This window comes from Ischnura elegans, chromosome 5 (genome assembly GCF_921293095.1).
Source record: "Ischnura elegans chromosome 5, ioIscEleg1.1, whole genome shotgun sequence".
Classification (NCBI taxonomy): Eukaryota; Metazoa; Arthropoda; class Insecta; order Odonata; family Coenagrionidae; genus Ischnura; species Ischnura elegans.
The window spans coordinates 54,470,632-54,488,479 of record NC_060250.1 but is presented as its reverse complement, the minus strand read 5'-3'; the positions used below and the strand labels follow the sequence as shown (position 1 = coordinate 54,488,479).

General features: G+C 37.9%; 2 protein-coding genes across 2 annotated transcripts in view; one reads left to right on the top strand and one right to left on the bottom strand.

Moving 5' to 3' along the window:
• Positions 1–11,750, bottom strand: part of LOC124159693 (probable G-protein coupled receptor Mth-like 3) — a 69,261-nt gene extending 57,511 nt beyond the window's left edge. Inside the window, exon 1 of the mRNA XM_046535603.1 lies at positions 11,623–11,750. The gene's annotated coding sequence lies outside the window, so the exon portion shown is untranslated. The remainder of the gene's footprint in view (positions 1–11,622) is intronic.
• Positions 11,751–15,991: 4,241 nt separating this feature from the next.
• The window catches only part of LOC124158899, a 106,845-nt gene continuing 104,988 nt past the window's right edge, over positions 15,992–17,848 (top strand). Inside the window, exon 1 of the mRNA XM_046534309.1 lies at positions 15,992–16,083. The gene's annotated coding sequence lies outside the window, so the exon portion shown is untranslated. The remainder of the gene's footprint in view (positions 16,084–17,848) is intronic.

The following is a 17,848-nucleotide window of genomic DNA, read 5'->3' as shown; positions in this document are numbered from 1 at the left end:
TTCATTGCTAAGAAAATTTCTCGTTGTTGAGTCGACTAAAAAAAATCTTACTTAGATTGTGACATTGGTGCTTTACTAATGTATCGCGGAAAAATAAAACGGCTCATCGATAGATGCCAGATTTTTTCATTCATTATCATTCAAACCTTTCATGCAAACAGACATTAACTCGTACGTGTTAATGTACCAAACATTTTCTTTAAGGGTCTAAAGGCCTGTTCACACGATACATCAAAACGTACGAGTTATTTATCGAGTAAACAGGCCTTAAGACCCTAAAAGAAAATGATTGGTACAACCCTCAGGAAGAGCGGAATTGAGGGAATGAAATATGTACCAGGGAACGGAATTAGAGATGGAACGAAGGAGAAAGTGAACTCATGGCAAGCAGAATCGGCAGCATTTGTCTTAGCAAAAAAATAGAGCTCTGGACCCAGGGTGAACGACTCAACTCCGTGAAGAGCTGGTGGAGGAGTAGGAAATTTAGTCAAAGTCTTAGGCTGGATGAACGACGCCGTGAACATGGTTTTTCAGAATCTATTTTAGGGTTTCAAAGCAAATAAGTTTAATTAAATTCAATTTGTATTCTCACTTGCCCTACAAATTTAATCAGAGTCGGATCCAGGATTTTCCTGGGGGGAAAAGGGTCTGACAGGCAAACGACCTTCTCATACTTGAGATTTAAGACAAGATACAACAATTACTGTACGAAATATTCTCTTTATTTTAATATGAAAGTTATTATAATTATATTACAAGATTGAGGCTCCGTAATACACAAAACAAAACGAAGATATTGATAACCGTATCAAAAATTTTGTCTTTTTTTTAAGCGTCTGGGGGGCACGTTCCCCAGTGCTCCACCCGTAAACCCGCCTATGAATCCCATGGCGGCGACCAAAAACGTAACTGAACAACATTTTAACCAAAGTTATAGAAAGGATATAAGTCATCAAAAGTAATTGGAATGAAAGGCTAGTTTTATCCGGCATTTAATACATGAAAATCAGCAAGCTCTGAGGCAAACACATTGAAATATGCTATTTAAACGCCGACACCGGAGAATTCCGAACTTGGCACGTTTTTTCTCATCTGAGATGCGATGCGAACCATTTCCCAGAGTATTTCGATTCCTACTGAATACTTCTCGAGTTATTGATAGTGTAGCCGATTTCAAAATTCAAAAGTCTAACGAAAAAAACAATTTGGGATTCAAACCATGCACAGATATGGATCATATCCATCAAAAACCTATCTGAAAAAATTTCATTCAAAGTCTCTGGCTGGACCAATTAATAATCGAGCCAATAGCGATTGGATTTGGTATGATTGGCTGGTTTTAACAGTACAGTGTTTTCAACGAAAAATGTCGACCGTCATAATGTCACGATAATTTTAGGCCATGCAAATAGTTTAAAAAAGGCGAAAATTCGACACAGTGCCAACACTTCGACATAAGCGTTTTACAAGCCGAAGACAAGAACTTGAGATTTCATAAATCAGGTAGGTGGATAAGTACCTATTCGGAGGAGGCGACGGAAAGCTTAAGCCATTTGCACCATATGGATGGTTACGGAATGAAAGATGTAGAGGAACCCGGGTACGGCATTAGCCTGCTCCATCAGGCTAATGCCGCACCAGTGTTGCACTTGTAACCTCCTTCACAAAGCAGTGGGGCTGGGGTCGGAATATCTCACAAAATCATTCGAAGACGCCTTGTTGGATCTGGATTTGATCCCAGGCCAACGGGTTGAGAAAACAACAAATAAGCTACCATAGCAACCCCATTCCCTTTAATATATATTAACACGCAGCTTCTAGATAAGATACGGAGGAGACAGAAGGTATGGATGGAGCGAGTACTTAGCGGGGAGAGAATGTTGAAAACAGTGCTAGAGAGTAGATTGTTGGGTAAACGAGGAAGAGGAAGGAATAGAATATGGTTTTTAGATAGATATAAAGGAGTAGGCCTAATTGTGAATTGAAGAGGGAAGCGCATGAAGGAAGGGGAGGCTGCCTACCTACTCCATGGATACCTACCTTAATACGAGGTTGTATTGAAAAGTAAGGTCTCCAACGACGCCATTTCCGAACGCGAGCCGCTTGGCGAAATTTGACTACAGCATTGCATTCTTTGGTTCCCACGATAAAATTTGGAACCACTCACGTTACCTTAGTCGCCGTGTAGTAGTCATAAAGGATGAAGCTCCCGCTTATAGCCCGGTCAAAATAGACATTGACCCCTGCATAAATTGCCAACAAGCTGAAAATTTGCATGAACCTCAAGGATACCACTCTAATGAAATCTTGAAAAGTCCCCATCGATCCCGTGTGTGCAAAAAATTTTATTCAAGGTCAAAGGTCACAAAAATGAGTTTTTTGCATTTTTTGGCCAAACGGTTAGTTTTATGATAAAAATTGCTCGAACCAAATTTATAGATCAGAAAATTATCTACAAAATTGTCATTTCATTTTTTCTCTAAGATTTACCGTTTCTGAGAAAAAGCCATTCGAATGTATGCGAGTTACGCGTCCAATAATGTTCGGAGAGCGCAGCTCCAGCTTCCAGACGCGGCGGGAGAATGGTACGACGCCGGTATGAAAAAGCTAGTTAAGAGAATACAAAAAGTAATTGATCATCAAGGCGTCTATGTAGAAATATAGCAAAATGCTAGCCTTTTCAATGATATACGCAAAGTTGAGAATAAATTTAGTTTCCATTAAAAAAAAATAGGAGACCTTACTTTTCAATACTTTCATTACGTAGGTAGAAGACTATAACCATAGTATAATAACACGAACCGCCAGTGTTTTCCCACAGGAAATAATGGACACCACCTCCTCCAGAACGATGGATGGTGGGCTCTCGCCCGTTGAGAGATTATCGCATACCTTCCCGAGATGATTTGCGGATGGAGCCTCTCACATCGACCTTGGAGCAGCCATGACAACGTGGTATAAACAAGTTTCCGGGTAAGAGTAAGTATCAGCCAACGGATACACTGATAGAGGTGAGGTGTCGGGAGGAGGGAGGAACTTCATCATCCCTATAGCATCTCCGAGAGGGTATTTGTGTGTTCGCACGCTCGGCCTCACCAGTTTTGTTTTTTATTTATTTTTTTATTTCTCGGAACTCAACGTGGCTGTGGCTATAATGTGATGGAGAGAGCAAATAGAATGTGTGACCCATCTGGAATTATTTCCCAATCACAAAGGACAAACGTAAGGCGGTTCTCCTTCTAGTACAAAAGGAATATGATGGATATTCTTGAGCCCTTTGCCGTCCATCGTCGAATTGAGCTCGACACATCAAGGCGCTGCAATAATACGAGGGAAATGTTCTAGGAGATATGGCACATTGAAACTTTTCAAAGAATAAAATCTTTGACTGAACATGCATAATATTACAACCAACGGATTTTTACTTTATACATACAAATAATAAAATAAGAACAATTAAAAAGTCAACAATCGATCCAGTTTATTATTTCTTCTTCCCTACAATATAATTTGGAGCGGACTATTTTGATTTTAAATATTGGACCGCAAAGGGTTGTCTTGATAAACGCGTTCGCCTCTCGTCACCGATGCTAAGCTCTGAATTTGGGAAAAACCTACATTCTGAGTTGCTTATGGAAGTCTTCTCATGACAGAGTATAAGGGAAGAGACCAAACCCTTCCCACACCCTCCCCCCGAAATGAGAATCTCTATACCACAGTGATTTGATATAAGAGTAGTAAATTATCATAACAGAATAAACCTCGGAGAATCGTAGTCTGTCAGAAATAGGCAAATTTGAAAAAAAAACAGAGCTAACTCCACTTTTGCACCATCTTAAATGCGGAATTAAAAATTCGCAAAATCATACGCTAAAACCGGCGATGAAATGCTCTCTAATCTCTGAGACTATGACCTCAAACCAAACCATAAACACAAGGTTCCAAAAATTGCCCCAGCCATATGCTTTCCCCATAATACCTCTACCTGATACTGTATCGTGGCATAACCGTAATTGTTGGACAGAAACCATCAGTGCAGAATCACCCAAAAGACAGCTGTAAGTCTGTGAATTGGGAACAAATAAGACAAAATAAATCCCTTGCGAGCAAGCAAGAGTAATTTAGCGACAATAGAACGATAACTATCCATAAAGGCTTTTTGAATTCGAGCTTATATACTACCCCTAATATATATATACTACCCCAAGAGCAGCCTCAATAGGCGTCGATATAGAAAAATGGTTCGCATCGATCACATAACGAACATTCTTCCCACACGTCCACTAATTTCGTCTGCTCGTAGGTACCATGCTAGACTTGATGCAAATTCACTCCTTATTTTATTTCCTGATGACTAGTGGAGCCACACATGGTAGTATTTTGATAAATAAAATCCTGGAATAGCGATCGCGTGAAATTCGCGTGAAAGAAACCTTCAGACAGAATATCCATTCTGTCTGAAGGTTTCTTTCACGCGATCCTCTTCTTTCTTCAGAGCGCCATCGTCAGAAACCACTCTGGCCCTATGAAGGAGTGTTTTCATGACCGATGCTTTCTGTTGAGGATGATGGTGGGAGTGCGCGTGGAGGTAACGGTCCGTGTGTGTTGCTTTTCTGTACACCGCGTGTCTCAGCGATCCGTTCATGCCTCTCTGCACCAGTACGTCTAAAAAGGGTAGTTCTCCATTCATCTCTATCTCCATGGTGAATTGGATGGATGGGTGGATGCTGTTTAGATTATCGGCGAATTCTTTTCGCGTGTCTTTTCCATGTGGCCATATGACAAACGTGTCGTCGACATATCTAATCCAGCAAGATGGTCGAAGCTTGCTCGAGGCCAAGGCGTCTTCTTCAAAATGCTCCATGTATAAGTTGGCAACAACAGGCGAGAGGGGGCTCCCCATAGCTGCTCCATCCTTTTGTTTGTAAAATTCTCCATCCCAAAGAAAGTAGGTGCTCCTCAGAAATAACAATTTCTTTTTAAGCGGTAAAGATATTCAGAATTACACAGTTAGGTGAAAACTTTAAGTTTTACCTGGCGTATGATGTCTTCAGGTAGATTCCATCCCTGACGACGATGGCAGTCGTCCCTTGAAACGTTGGGACCATGTACCCATTAGCCCGTGGGAAAACCAAGAACTATTTCTGAACAAAATTAGATTTACTCCACAATACACTCTGCACAAAATTCATTTCGGATACCATCGCATGAAATATTTTCTGGTCACAAAAAACCAGTCCCTCAGCAGAAGCAAGGTAAGCACCACCGTAATGGACCACCTTCCAATGTTTGATTTTTCCACGTGTTGAGAGAACGTATCATTTCCCCTCAATCGGCCTTTCTCCCTGTCTAGAAACTCAAGCTATTATCACGATATTTCACCGACACAATGCCCTTGTTAACATTTGCCTGCATACTAAACATGAACCGTTTATCTCAGTATTTTCTCACAGGTATAAATTTTATAATTGAGAAACAGGTAAATCTTGAAAAGGGTTCACTGGACACATTTGCTGAAAATTTCATTGTGATAGCGTAATAATAAAAACAGATGTCTTTATTCGGGCGAGGTTGAGACTAAAAAATGTCCCCTCTTCGACCAAATCCCTAAATATGTGTTAAGCAAGTATAAACAAAATTCACTGACTATAGGGAAGTGCACTAGTGTTTCAAATGCACCAAACACATTTTTTAAATTAGAGTTCAGAATAACATAATGTCGTAAAACCACAGTTTAAATCCTAATAGTGAATACTTGATTCGAGATGACCGTCTGAAATATGGAAAAATTCAAAGGCCGCTAAAACGGGTGTCCATGTTGAATATTGGCCGTGACGTCACAAGGCAGTAGCAGAAGGCAGCTTCTACACCGTTTAGTTCTACCACTATTATTGCATAGAAAAATTACAGAATTTGAGGGTATCCGTTTTTTGCTGTCATAAAATATCTTCAGAATATATATGAGGCTGTTTCTCTTTAGAGTAAACGACTTCATCATTGCGTAATATATTAATATTCATTTACGTGTCAACTTCAAGTTTGGAAAGAGTAGTACGAATAGCACATTGAATCTTTAATAAATGCATGATGGCATTTATTTTTCGCTGGGTATATTTTGGCACAATGCCGTTTATCATGCCAAAACTTTTTTTGTAAGAACCGAGTCAAACTAATAAACCTATTTCAGACGTTTCCTGCAAGACTTATTCGTTGCGTATGTATTCACGCCGCGCCGGCCAGAACGTTCGCCCTTCGCAACTAGAATCATGGGATGTTAGCCTTATTTCCGAGCTGGCTGGTTGTTGCAATGGTTCGCTGTCCAGGATGGGTTCAAGAAAAGATAATCTTGGTTGGGAGAAGGTAAATTCCAACGATTTATAAATGGTATACCAAACTTTGATGTATTTATTGTAACTGAATTTTTGAAAAAGGAGGACAGGGTCAACGCTCCATAGAAATGCGAGACGTTAAGGCTAACAAGGGGAGACCGCGTAACTTGCTGCATCTTTTTCAATTAGGGCGTTAGTTAGACTGTAATTAATTCATTTTCATGCGTTACTTTTTACAAGTTATATATATAAATCCAAAATATCCTAATATCCACAATGCGTCGGTTGGGGTAGTGGTAGTGTGCACGATACTAAAGGAATTATCTCACCCGAAGGACCGTGGTTCAAGACTACGTCATGGCATTATTTTTTGTTGTCTTCATTGTGATCATACGGCATCAAGTTTATCTATATTCTATAAAGTCCCCTAACGACCACTCACTCACTCACTCATTCATTCATTCATTCATTCACTCACTCATACAAATGTTTGGGGTGAACGACACGAGATACGGCAAAAAGTCTAATGAAGACCCCCTCTAAAATTGTCTGAAACCCCAGGAAAAATTATGAAAACACTAAATTTACAATTATTTATCTGTCTATTCATATAAAATTGAGTATGGGGATTAGTTCAAAAAATGGCCACCAAATTCCAATGGCGGCGCGGCAGTCATACAAACGAACAATCATAGCAACATATTTGTTTATGCAAACAAGAGGAGCTAAATTGGGAAAGAAGATAAAGGAATTAAAATGAAAAACTGATAAATATAAGGAAGGAAATAAGGAAAATAATATTTGAAGTGTCTATTTCTTTGCGTCTTCTTTCCGCAAGAACAAACATCTTTCAAATCAAAGCGCATTCAAATGAAAGCGGAGAAATATAAGGTAGGAAATTAGTTGTTGTTTTTGGCATATTACATAGAAAGTGTGGTGGTTATTAATTTCAAAGTTAACAAGTGCACTAAATGCCATTTTAGAAATATGATTCGTGCTGTTGACTATAATTCGTATCTTGTTGGCGATACACGATTGTAGTAGAAAGACTTTTAAACAAGTCTTACATAATATAGGTAGGTAAAAATGATTATATTTTCATTTTTTGTGATGGTGATAACTTTTTATTTTTGTTTACGTTCTTTTTTCCGTTAATGTCCTTTTTAATGTACAATATTATCCGTGAGCTCCAGCAGGGTTATTCCACTAATCGTATGGCCGGGCCATAAGTCGAAATCGACCATAACTACGGCCTCGAGACATACGTATGGCTTCGAGCGATTCTACTCTGAGCGAAAGGCCATAAGTCGGGCGGTAGCTATGGCCTAAAGGCCGTAATATTATGGCCTGCCTAGGAGGCGGTCATAACACGGGCCATACGAAATAACATTGCTCGCCTAAGGTGTTATAAAAGAAACTTACGAAGTGTCATCGATTACATAGCGATTCTTTCAAGAAATATATGAATATTGTGGGTGAGCACATACGGATTCAACGGGCATTGGCTAGATATATTTAAAAAAGACGTCGATATCATAAGGAGGATACGGGATACGTGTAGGTAATCCGTTCGCATACGATGACGATATTTTCATTAACTATTTCCGTGCGTCAAAAGTTGTTACTTAATTTTTAAGTAGATATAGCGGATGAGCTAAAAGTTCGCTTGTAGTTAAAAAGTTAGGAATACTTTTAACGGATGCTCTGCTAAAGTGAACGGAGGAACGGGCCCGTTCCTCTTCCCGGAGCCGGCTTTTATTTGCTTTCTGTGCTACATTTGCTAGCAGATTCCTTACTTGTTTCGAAAAGCTGTAGGTAGTTTGAAATATCCGCTATTAAATGTTTTATATTTTAAGATTCTCGTAGCATAACGGTTCATGAGGGAGGATATCTAAGAAACATATGGCAAGAAATTTTTTTTTGCTGTAAGGCAATCTTCAGTAAGTCGATGCGTAAAGGACAAATGTCGTCCACAAATCAAGGAAAGAATGATAGTCTCATATTGATGTTTTAACTTCACACAGCTACCGAAACATAAGCCTCTGATAATAAAAGTAATGAAACTTAAAGTTTCAATTTCATCTTTAGATTTCGTGCATTGGCTGGATTTATAAGGCTTTTGGGGGCATATGATTGCAGCCATGAGACAATAGTTACACCATTGGAAGGAGAGGAAGGGGGTTAGAACTACAATAGGATGTCATGTTCTAACTATATCCATTACATGCACAATTCACGAATATTATAATACTGCACGGTAAAAATTTCTTCTGCTTCTTCTCGCCCGTGATTTTCGTTCTTCACTTGTTTAAAAGATCTTCAGCGTCTGCCGCTAGATTAGTGTTTAAAGAAAATCCAAATTTATCCTTTAATAAGAGTCCATTTCGGTTAAGTAACATATAATTAATATTTTATTCACGTTGGAACAAACTTCCTTCTCAAAAAAAAGACTAGTATATAAAAAAGTGAACCAAACTTATAGTACCAATTATAATTCTCATACTCGCCTGCAGAAAGGGCGTTAAGACTTTTGGCCGGGCCATACGATATGGCCCCTCGAGAGTGGAATCGGTTTAGGCCGTAATTTCGGGTCAGACCATAAGAAAGTTACGGCCGGCCATACGTATGGCCCCGTTTAGTAGAATAGCCCTGCAGGAGTGAATAGGCAGTGAATAATACAATATGGAAGATAAGTGCAAATAAAGGTATTTCTTATTCAATTATTTGTCTTGCGAAAATCACGTTTCCTTGAGTGACTAAGTTATTCAACTGTGAAAATTATCGAAATCTTGACATTCACAATGTCTTGTACACCAAAGGCTGTGATCCGTTACTAACCAGATTTATTGCGCATTGCGTTGGATACTAAAGCTGAGATATTTGTGTATCCCGATTCATTAAAACTTTAAATAGAGGTATTTCTGAAGGGAAATCATTCGCGATCAGGATGAACTATATTTCGATAAAATTCGTCATACTAGCCCCAATTCATGCTAAGGCACATTTGTTCTAGATATTGATATTCAGTCCCTACGCAATTCGCTTACGAAGGGGAACAGCTGTTACATCTTATTCGTATATCAAGAATTTGGTTGAGTTGTGTGGAAAATAATTAATAGTGTTTTTCATTGCAATACGTAAAGTCGTTATGTTATGATATTACGTATGCATTGGGTGTTACAGTGGAACGTGGTCTCAACGTTTTTTGTATTTGAACTGAATAAGCTAGAGAAACTCGTAGAAATTCATTTTACTTTTTTAGCCCCTCAGAAAAACGTTTCTCTTTATAAATATTTACATTCATATTGTAGCCTACGTACCATGCGCTCGTTTTACGTGAAAGTGGAAATATTGCTTATACCTAAGCTAGCCAGCTTAAAAGTAAACGATCCTTAAGTAATAAGTAGCAAACAAAAAGTGTAAGACCTCCCATAGTGAGCATAACAGGCCGTATACCTTTTTCGGGGGGGCCTAGGGGGGGCAGAGCCCCCCCAGCGAGCAAAGCGAGTCATTAATTATAATTGCAGTAATCATTGACATGAGACAATTTTTTTATCATCATAATGGCGTTTAGGTATTTTAGCAGTGTCATTACAAACGCAGAGATACGATGACTACAAGGGTTGGTGTGCGCTAAAATGTTAATTTTTTCTTTGCTTATACTGACCAACTTCCACATTAAAAATGAAAACCACTCTTGCAAGAGCACATACCATTAAAGGCTCGCGGCAAGCAACAATATGCGTACAGGCATAATTAATAAGAACACAAAGCGAATATAAAATGCCATATATCTCGAACACTTGTCATTCACATTACTCCAAAGGGAGTTTACTTACTCAGTACATACCTCAGTACCTTGTACTCAGTACCTACCAGTTTACCTCAGTAGCATTGCTAAAAGAACCATTCTGAAATATAATTTCAACTTACAAATAGGATGAAATAAAAGTTGATAACCCTGGACCGGGCGCGCTGGCATATAAAATACGTCAATCTTTGAAAACCAAGGATTTCGACATTGTACGTACATTCTGGGCTACAATGGTCTCGTGTATTCTTACAATGTACTTTGACTGCCTATATTGCGAGTTTTCAAAGTTCGAGGTATTGTAGCGAATTTTTTAGATCAGCAAGATGAACCCGTCACCAGTGGAGTACAAATTACGCCGCGCGACCTGCCGTGTACCTTTATATCTGTATCACCTATAAATGTACTAATTTCAACAAATAAAGATTAACTTTAACAAAAATCGTTTGTTATCATATATGCACATATCATGGGCAAAGTACGCATTTTGCCCGGTCGTGTAAAAAAACAGACGCGCCAAAATTCTTTAACCAAACTACTTTCAGTTTATAAATTACGTAGGTCTACGCGGAAGATGCTATATTTTGACTCAACACACTTTCTGATATGACTGAGGTACCTATTAAGTAAATTATTATAATATAAATATCAATTTGATCTTACAATACCTTCAAATGATCTTCAAAACAGAATATCATCTATAGGTAAGAGTCAGGAGCAGCCTTGAACCATTTATTCCGTATAGCTTGTGCTTAAGGCACGGGAATGAATATCTTCTCCAGGCTTTTGTTTCGACGTCGAGATGAAATTTGGAACAAAAAATCATTTATAATTCTATTTTGAATTCATGTTTTCGGTACAAGACGACATTTTTAGGACGCAAACTCCACCGATTCCCGGAAACTCTCGCCGCGCTAAAGAAGGCGACGGAATACAGCGATACTCCACTTGTGACTACTGCCTTGTGACGTCACATCTCAATCAAGATGGAGGCACTGTGTTTCAGTGCAACATGAAATTTTCCGACTTTCAAAACGTTTTAAAGTGCATACCCCAGATGCAGAAAATAAAAGTGACTATACTAATGTTTCTTTTTTAGGCTAAACTTTCATATTCAGCAATAAAAAAAATTAGTGCACTTCCCTATTGCTTTACTTTGTGATATTCCATTATAAGTATTCCTGGACATAAAACAATTACTTATAAAATACAAGTAGTAATTGTTTATATCCAGGAATACGAGTATAAACTGCTTATGTGTTAAACAAGGGTTAGTTCAGCAAGAGAGACAAAATATGTCCAGTCTAGCGGGCAAGATGAGGCTACTTGATGATCACGATGTAAATCTAATAGAACAAAATAAAAAACTTAAAGAAGGATTCGAAGCCTCAGGGAACCATAATGGATCGTCAGACACCATAAAGGGTTTGTTGAACGAGAGCGCAAATACAAAAGGAGGAGGAATTCTTTCAAAATTCTGACCTTTCAAACTTGAGAAGATGCTCTTCCGAGTTTGCAACGACGAGCTACACCTTGTCCTGGCCTGGCGTAAGGTATCCCAACCGAGCAGCGACCACAAACCCAGAGGTGTGCCAGACCGGTCTCACAAAGTGTCGCGTCCGCTGCCCGCTCGGGCGAGAGTAGCGCTGCGGTGCGGCCAGCAGGACCGACTACAAAGCCCTACCCTAGTGTTAACATTTTTTTCTCCTTTCTGTTTTTTTTTTGAACCGGGCGAAGAGGAAATATGTTTATAAAAAGCGCATGATGCGTGACCGCTGCGGGAAGAAGCGGCCAGTTCCACATGGGTTGGTTGGTAAATGGTTTTGTTACTCACTGCTGAGAGAGTTGTAATTTTTAAGTGGCTGTTTGGGCTTCAAAATATTTGAAAGGGTAGTAGATTCGTAAGTTGTATTTAAGCAGTGCGTGGAAGCAAAAGAAATTTAGGTTGAGTCAAATTAATTTTTACTCCTTATTGCTGATAAACAGAAGATATAATGCATTTTATTTTTGAATAAGTGTGGGGTCTCAACATTCTAATTACCGAGCTATGGTGAAGCAAATGTTTTTTGAAAGAAGTGTATAATCAGCTGCTATGAAATCGACAAAAAGGGTGGAAATCAGTCGAAATATTAAAATACAGCTTTTCTTTGTTGATAGGAAGGTTTTTACTCCATCTTACAGCATGAAATTAATCTACGTTCAAATCATTGGTAGTGAAATTGTTAAGGAGCACAGGTAAAGCTCTACTTCAAATTTATTATACCTAATATAATGTATACATAAAAATTATGGCAACAATACGGAATCAACAGCAAACTTTTATGAAGGTAAACGACGTTAATATTTTTACAACTAAAATTTTTAATGTTTCTATACTTATGGATCAACGAATCATGCACTGAAATTATTTCACTACGATTGGCAGTTAATAATCCGTAGTTTAGTAATTTTTAACTGCACTCTCACGCCTGGATTTTCTTTTTTAATGCAAACATTGCCATTACTATCAATGCCACATTCAGGATGAATGAGAGTTAGATTATTCCAAGGGAAACTTGTACGCCACAAACAAACATCTTCGAAAAGCAAGGTAGTCCAGGGTATGGAATTGGTCAACTAGCCTGAACGTGTAAATTTCAATCACTTATGACTTAGTTCGATGCGGGATCAATCAACATTGTGCTTTCATTTTACTTGGATGATGATAAAGATTTTTCTTGTGTAACTCCTAATCAGCAAGATGTGTTCACTGCCATTGAGAATCATTCAGACAAAACATTCATTCAGAGAAATTCATTGCTGAAGTTTAGGATTGAACCAAGAAAGGTGTTTATCATCACCATATCTGGAAAAAAGAAAGGGAAGCTATTCAAAAAGAGAAGTTGGTAACACTAATTGGTGTGGAGTTGGTGCTTCATTTCAACTTTTCCGAGAATTGGAGTGTGATTCTTCCAGATTAAGTACAACCGTATGACTGGCAAAAAGTACAGATATCAATATTAACCTGTGTGGAATATAATAGCTAAGGTATGCAGGCACTACATATGATTTCTCACAGGACACTGCACATGCCTTTCTTAGGATGAATCAAATAGAAGAACAATAGAGTAAAAAGATATCATATGGAGAAATAAATCATATATTTTAGTAAAGTCAGCCGCTGATTAAAAAAACATTTCAGATATTTGACTTGGAGAAAAGTCTTAAACAGGAAGAAAGTCATTGGTGGTTGTTCAATGAAACAGGATATGAATAGGGTCCATATGATAGAGTTGCAAGAATTGGTCAAAAATTATGACACAAACTGAAACCTGAGATATTTCAATTGTGGCAAGTAAATTCAAACAAGTCCTTTGTACAACATGTGAGTATATCCTTGCCTAATATCAAACTTTTGCATTTTACACATGTTAAACTAGCCAAATAGGGTTCATTCCTCTCATTTTCTTTCATCAAAGAAAACGAAAGGCATTGATTGCGATTCGTTACCCACCTTCAGTGTGTTCATAATATACAAATTATTTGATTTTTAGAAATCCCTGTTTAGACGAATGTTAATGGTCAATTTTAACCTCATTTGAAAAAGGATAGATTGGCAACGATGCGATCCCACTCCACATGACGTCACAGGGACCTACATGCTATACGAGTAGATAGAAGTTTTACATCACCTGAGATTACCAATGTATACATGAGGCACAGAGCTCCGGGAAACATCCCTTAATAATCCCCCCTTAAAATTGCCTTTGGTCAGAGAATTTTCTTTGTTTGATAGGGTATTAATAATCCTTATTTAAACCAAGCACTACCTGCTAGCAAGGAACTCTACACTACCGCCATGCTCGGCAGCAAGCAGCCAGAGGTCACACGGGCTTCTCGCAGCATTCATACTTAGCCGTCGCGTTTTCGTACGCTTGAAAAATTTCACTTATCATTTAATCACAAATAACAGATATCATCATTTCAAAATCTAAAAGCGAGATATATGTTCTCCAGGAGTAATAATCTTTCGATTTAGGCAATGAACAATAATAGGAAACCACCCTATGTAGACAAAAAAAATGATTGGGTGAAAGGTGCACCTATACATGGCATCAACAGTTTCATGCTTGGTAGTTAACAGACACGGGACAACTAAAGCTCGCTCTGTAATCCACACAATCAAACAGGCTGTGACACTAACAAATTCAGATATAATGACGTACAGTACTCAAAATCTCACCATGTAGTTCTCACCATGTAATCTCACAGTAGCAGTGGGTGTTTGCACACATGGGATGCCATGGAAGTAAACAAGATTGGACTTGCTTTCAGTCAATAGATGTAACCAATCATTCAGATATGAACTTTTCACTGTTATGAATGCTAAGTAGAATGAAACAGCATTTTTCCCCCCCTTGAAGGTATGCAATATTGGTGTAAAATAGTCGTAAACATGCCTAACTTTGACATGCCTTAAAACAAAAAGTATAAAAATACTACCTTTTTTTCTTTTTTTAATTGGAAGCTGAACATTTAAAATAGCCGCTGAGAAATTTTAAAGAAAATAAAAGGTGGCCTTTTTTAGTAATAAATTGTTAAATAATGACTAATTTTTATTGTTTAAACAAGTCCTATTTGTTTGTTATTGCTTCAAATGACTTGTAAGTTATGCCATAATGTGCATTTATAAATTCTCTTCAAAATGAAACAGAAACCACTGCTTTATGGGCCATGGTTCCCTAGTAATCAGCATTTATGTGATTTTTCATTTTTTACTCTGAGGCCTGACACTGCAATGTTCAAGGGGCGGTAACTTTATGACGGTTCAGTTCTGAGCAGAGATAAAATCATCGTTATTCATCATAAGGATACTGCTTTCACATAAATAAATTTCAGAGAAATCGGTGATGGTCACCTGACATGATTTTGCACTATCTCCCTGATTTGAGATGAAATGGCCCTCCTTTCACTGGCGTGGCAAACGATTTCAGAAGATAAGGATCTGGCGCTAAAATGATGAGATACTCGAGTGTGGGTGAGGGACTGGTATCATATGGCTGCTTAAAAAATCCAGAGTTTTAAAGATGGAGGAAATTAAGAGAAAAAATATGACTGAAAATTTTTCAGGACTGAAAAAAGCTATAATTATGCTCAAAAACAGCTCCACTAACCGAAATCTATTGAATGATAAGCAAATATGGGTTAATTTGTAAAAAAAAATACGGGACTGAGTCACATTTTCTTTTCGTCACCAATTACAAAGCCAAAAAAAGTTATTAATGGAATGGCTTCAGCTACTTCTCACATAAACTTGTTCGAGTTGTTCCAAAGAGGCCCAATAAGTTATTTTTTTCTCCATCCACTCCTATGGAGAGTGAATTATCAACAGTATAATCTGGCCCTAAAGTATGACTAACACATAACTACATAATGACACCAAACATCCGTCTATTTTGTAAGCCAGTTCTCGTAGGTCCTTAAAGTCACCTTGATAACCAACTAAGAATTTTTCATAGGCCTTTCAGTTTGTATTGAATGTTCGGGGGCCAAACCGCGGTATATTCCTACAAAAATACCATCAGCCGATGCATCAAGTACTTTCATTTTCAATTTTGTGTGTAATTTTGTGTGGTTGTCTTTCAAGGAAGGGATTTTGAATATGAAGTCCTAGATCGACAAAGTACCGAGCACTCCCAAGCTTCCCCAACCATACTTTCCCCAAAAAGTGGAGGTAAAGATATGAAGCCCGATTGGAGATTACTGAAGGAACTGAAGATAATGTCGATGTCATCACCGCCTGGGGGGGTATCGTAGTGACGTCATCATCATTGTTTATTTATTTTGTAAATAAAAATTGAAGATCTTTCGCGAGAGATTGGAGGGAAATTATTTAGTCCAAAATGAAAATTAACAAGTAATTGGTACAGCACTGCAGTTTGATGGCTTTGGCTGTTTTCAAAGGTTAGTAAGCTTTTTATAATTATACTGATCTAAAGGATAACTTGAGTACGGATTTCCCTGACAGAAAAACATTATGACTCTAATAATCTTTTCGCAGCCTCCCTTACCTTCTTTCTAATAGGTATGTTCGTTTTAACTTCTATTTCGGAACATTTTTACAGGAAAATATTATTTCAGATTTACTTACAAAAATTGATTTGATTTTGTTGCACTCATATTTACTTTGACTTACGATTCAAATGTATTCCATACTTCGAGTAAAATTTGTATTATACGGCAACAGGAAATGAGAAGTAAATAATCATCTAGTGTACTCAGAAGGATATGAATGCCCAGATTTTGAATACAGTTAATTTTTAAATTAGTAAACTCACATAAGCAGCAAATTAGTATTTTAGAACTGCTGGCTGGACAAGTTACATATTTTATCCTGGTTGCTTATTTTGAGACCTGTTATAAATCTGTTGAGTCATACATAAGTGATATTCGGTTTTAAAGTTTTAAAACATTGGCTTCATAAAAAGAAACTTCATATCCTGGATTGAGGCATAGGGATTTTCTTCTTTTCCTCCCTCTGGTTAATCATCAATGGTTTTGAATAAAGTCATCATGAAATTTTATGAAATCTTTACGAAAAAATTAATATAAACAGTACAGGATACGAATACTTAGGGAAATGTTTTCAAAGCAAATATTTTCATTTTCCGTTAGTTTGTGCCGACTCATTTGCTATTCTATTTCCAAACCTAAAATATACAGTCGATTTTAAAATGCTCGTCAAAGTATCGTGAGTAGCTCAAGTTACTTCATAGATATAAATCAACGTTTAATAGCAACATTAAATTAATATATAATGCCACGGCCGTCTCGACGAAGTATTTCGTTAGTTGTCTCGTTTCAGATGGAGCCACCACGAAGCTAATAAGGATTGCACGTAAAATTATCAAATAGCCGAATTATCTCCTAATCTCATTGCGTTTATCATTAAAATTTTACTCAGGTTATATTTGTAGTAGAAAACATTCAAGTGACAAGGGATCAATTAAGTCGCCAGCATACATGACCTTTTTAAGGGACTTTGGCGAAAACAAGAAGAAAATAAGATCACTGCAGAAAAACTTTAGGCATCTCAATCACAAACGTTCGCCGAAATTACTCAATTGGAACGACTGACACTAGACGATGAAAGAAGGAAAGGATCATAAGCGATATTGGGAACCAGCAGGCACAAATCAATTGTAATAGGAACTTTTATTGATCACAAACGATCAGGAGTCACGCGGAAAGAGAAACTTTTGGGGCCAAATGTCCTAAAGAGTTGATGAGGAAGAAATTCTTCGTAGGGGGACGCGCTCCAGGGGTGTTCATTAGCCCTGGGAGCCAATATGTTTCCGACCGCCTCTTGCGTGGATTAGGAGATGGAATTAAGATGGTTAAGTGGGCGGAACGGAGAAATGTACGGGGAAGATCTACTACGACATGGATGCAGAGAAGGGGTGATGAACATGAATTAAGGGAGTTTTCAGTGGGCGCGGAAATTTGAGATTCAAGGCCAGTTTTAAAAAATTGGGAAAACTTAAATTAATTCTAGACGAAAACATTTCTAGACGACCCTGGGGTGTTTATGTAAAGTATTACAATGGTATATCATCTCCTGAGAACTTTGAGAAATGCTCATAAATTCCACATAGAAAAATTATTCGCCTTGACTGGAATTCGAGCTCGGATCCCCCGTGTCTAGGTCGATTCGTTTATCCTGTTAAGC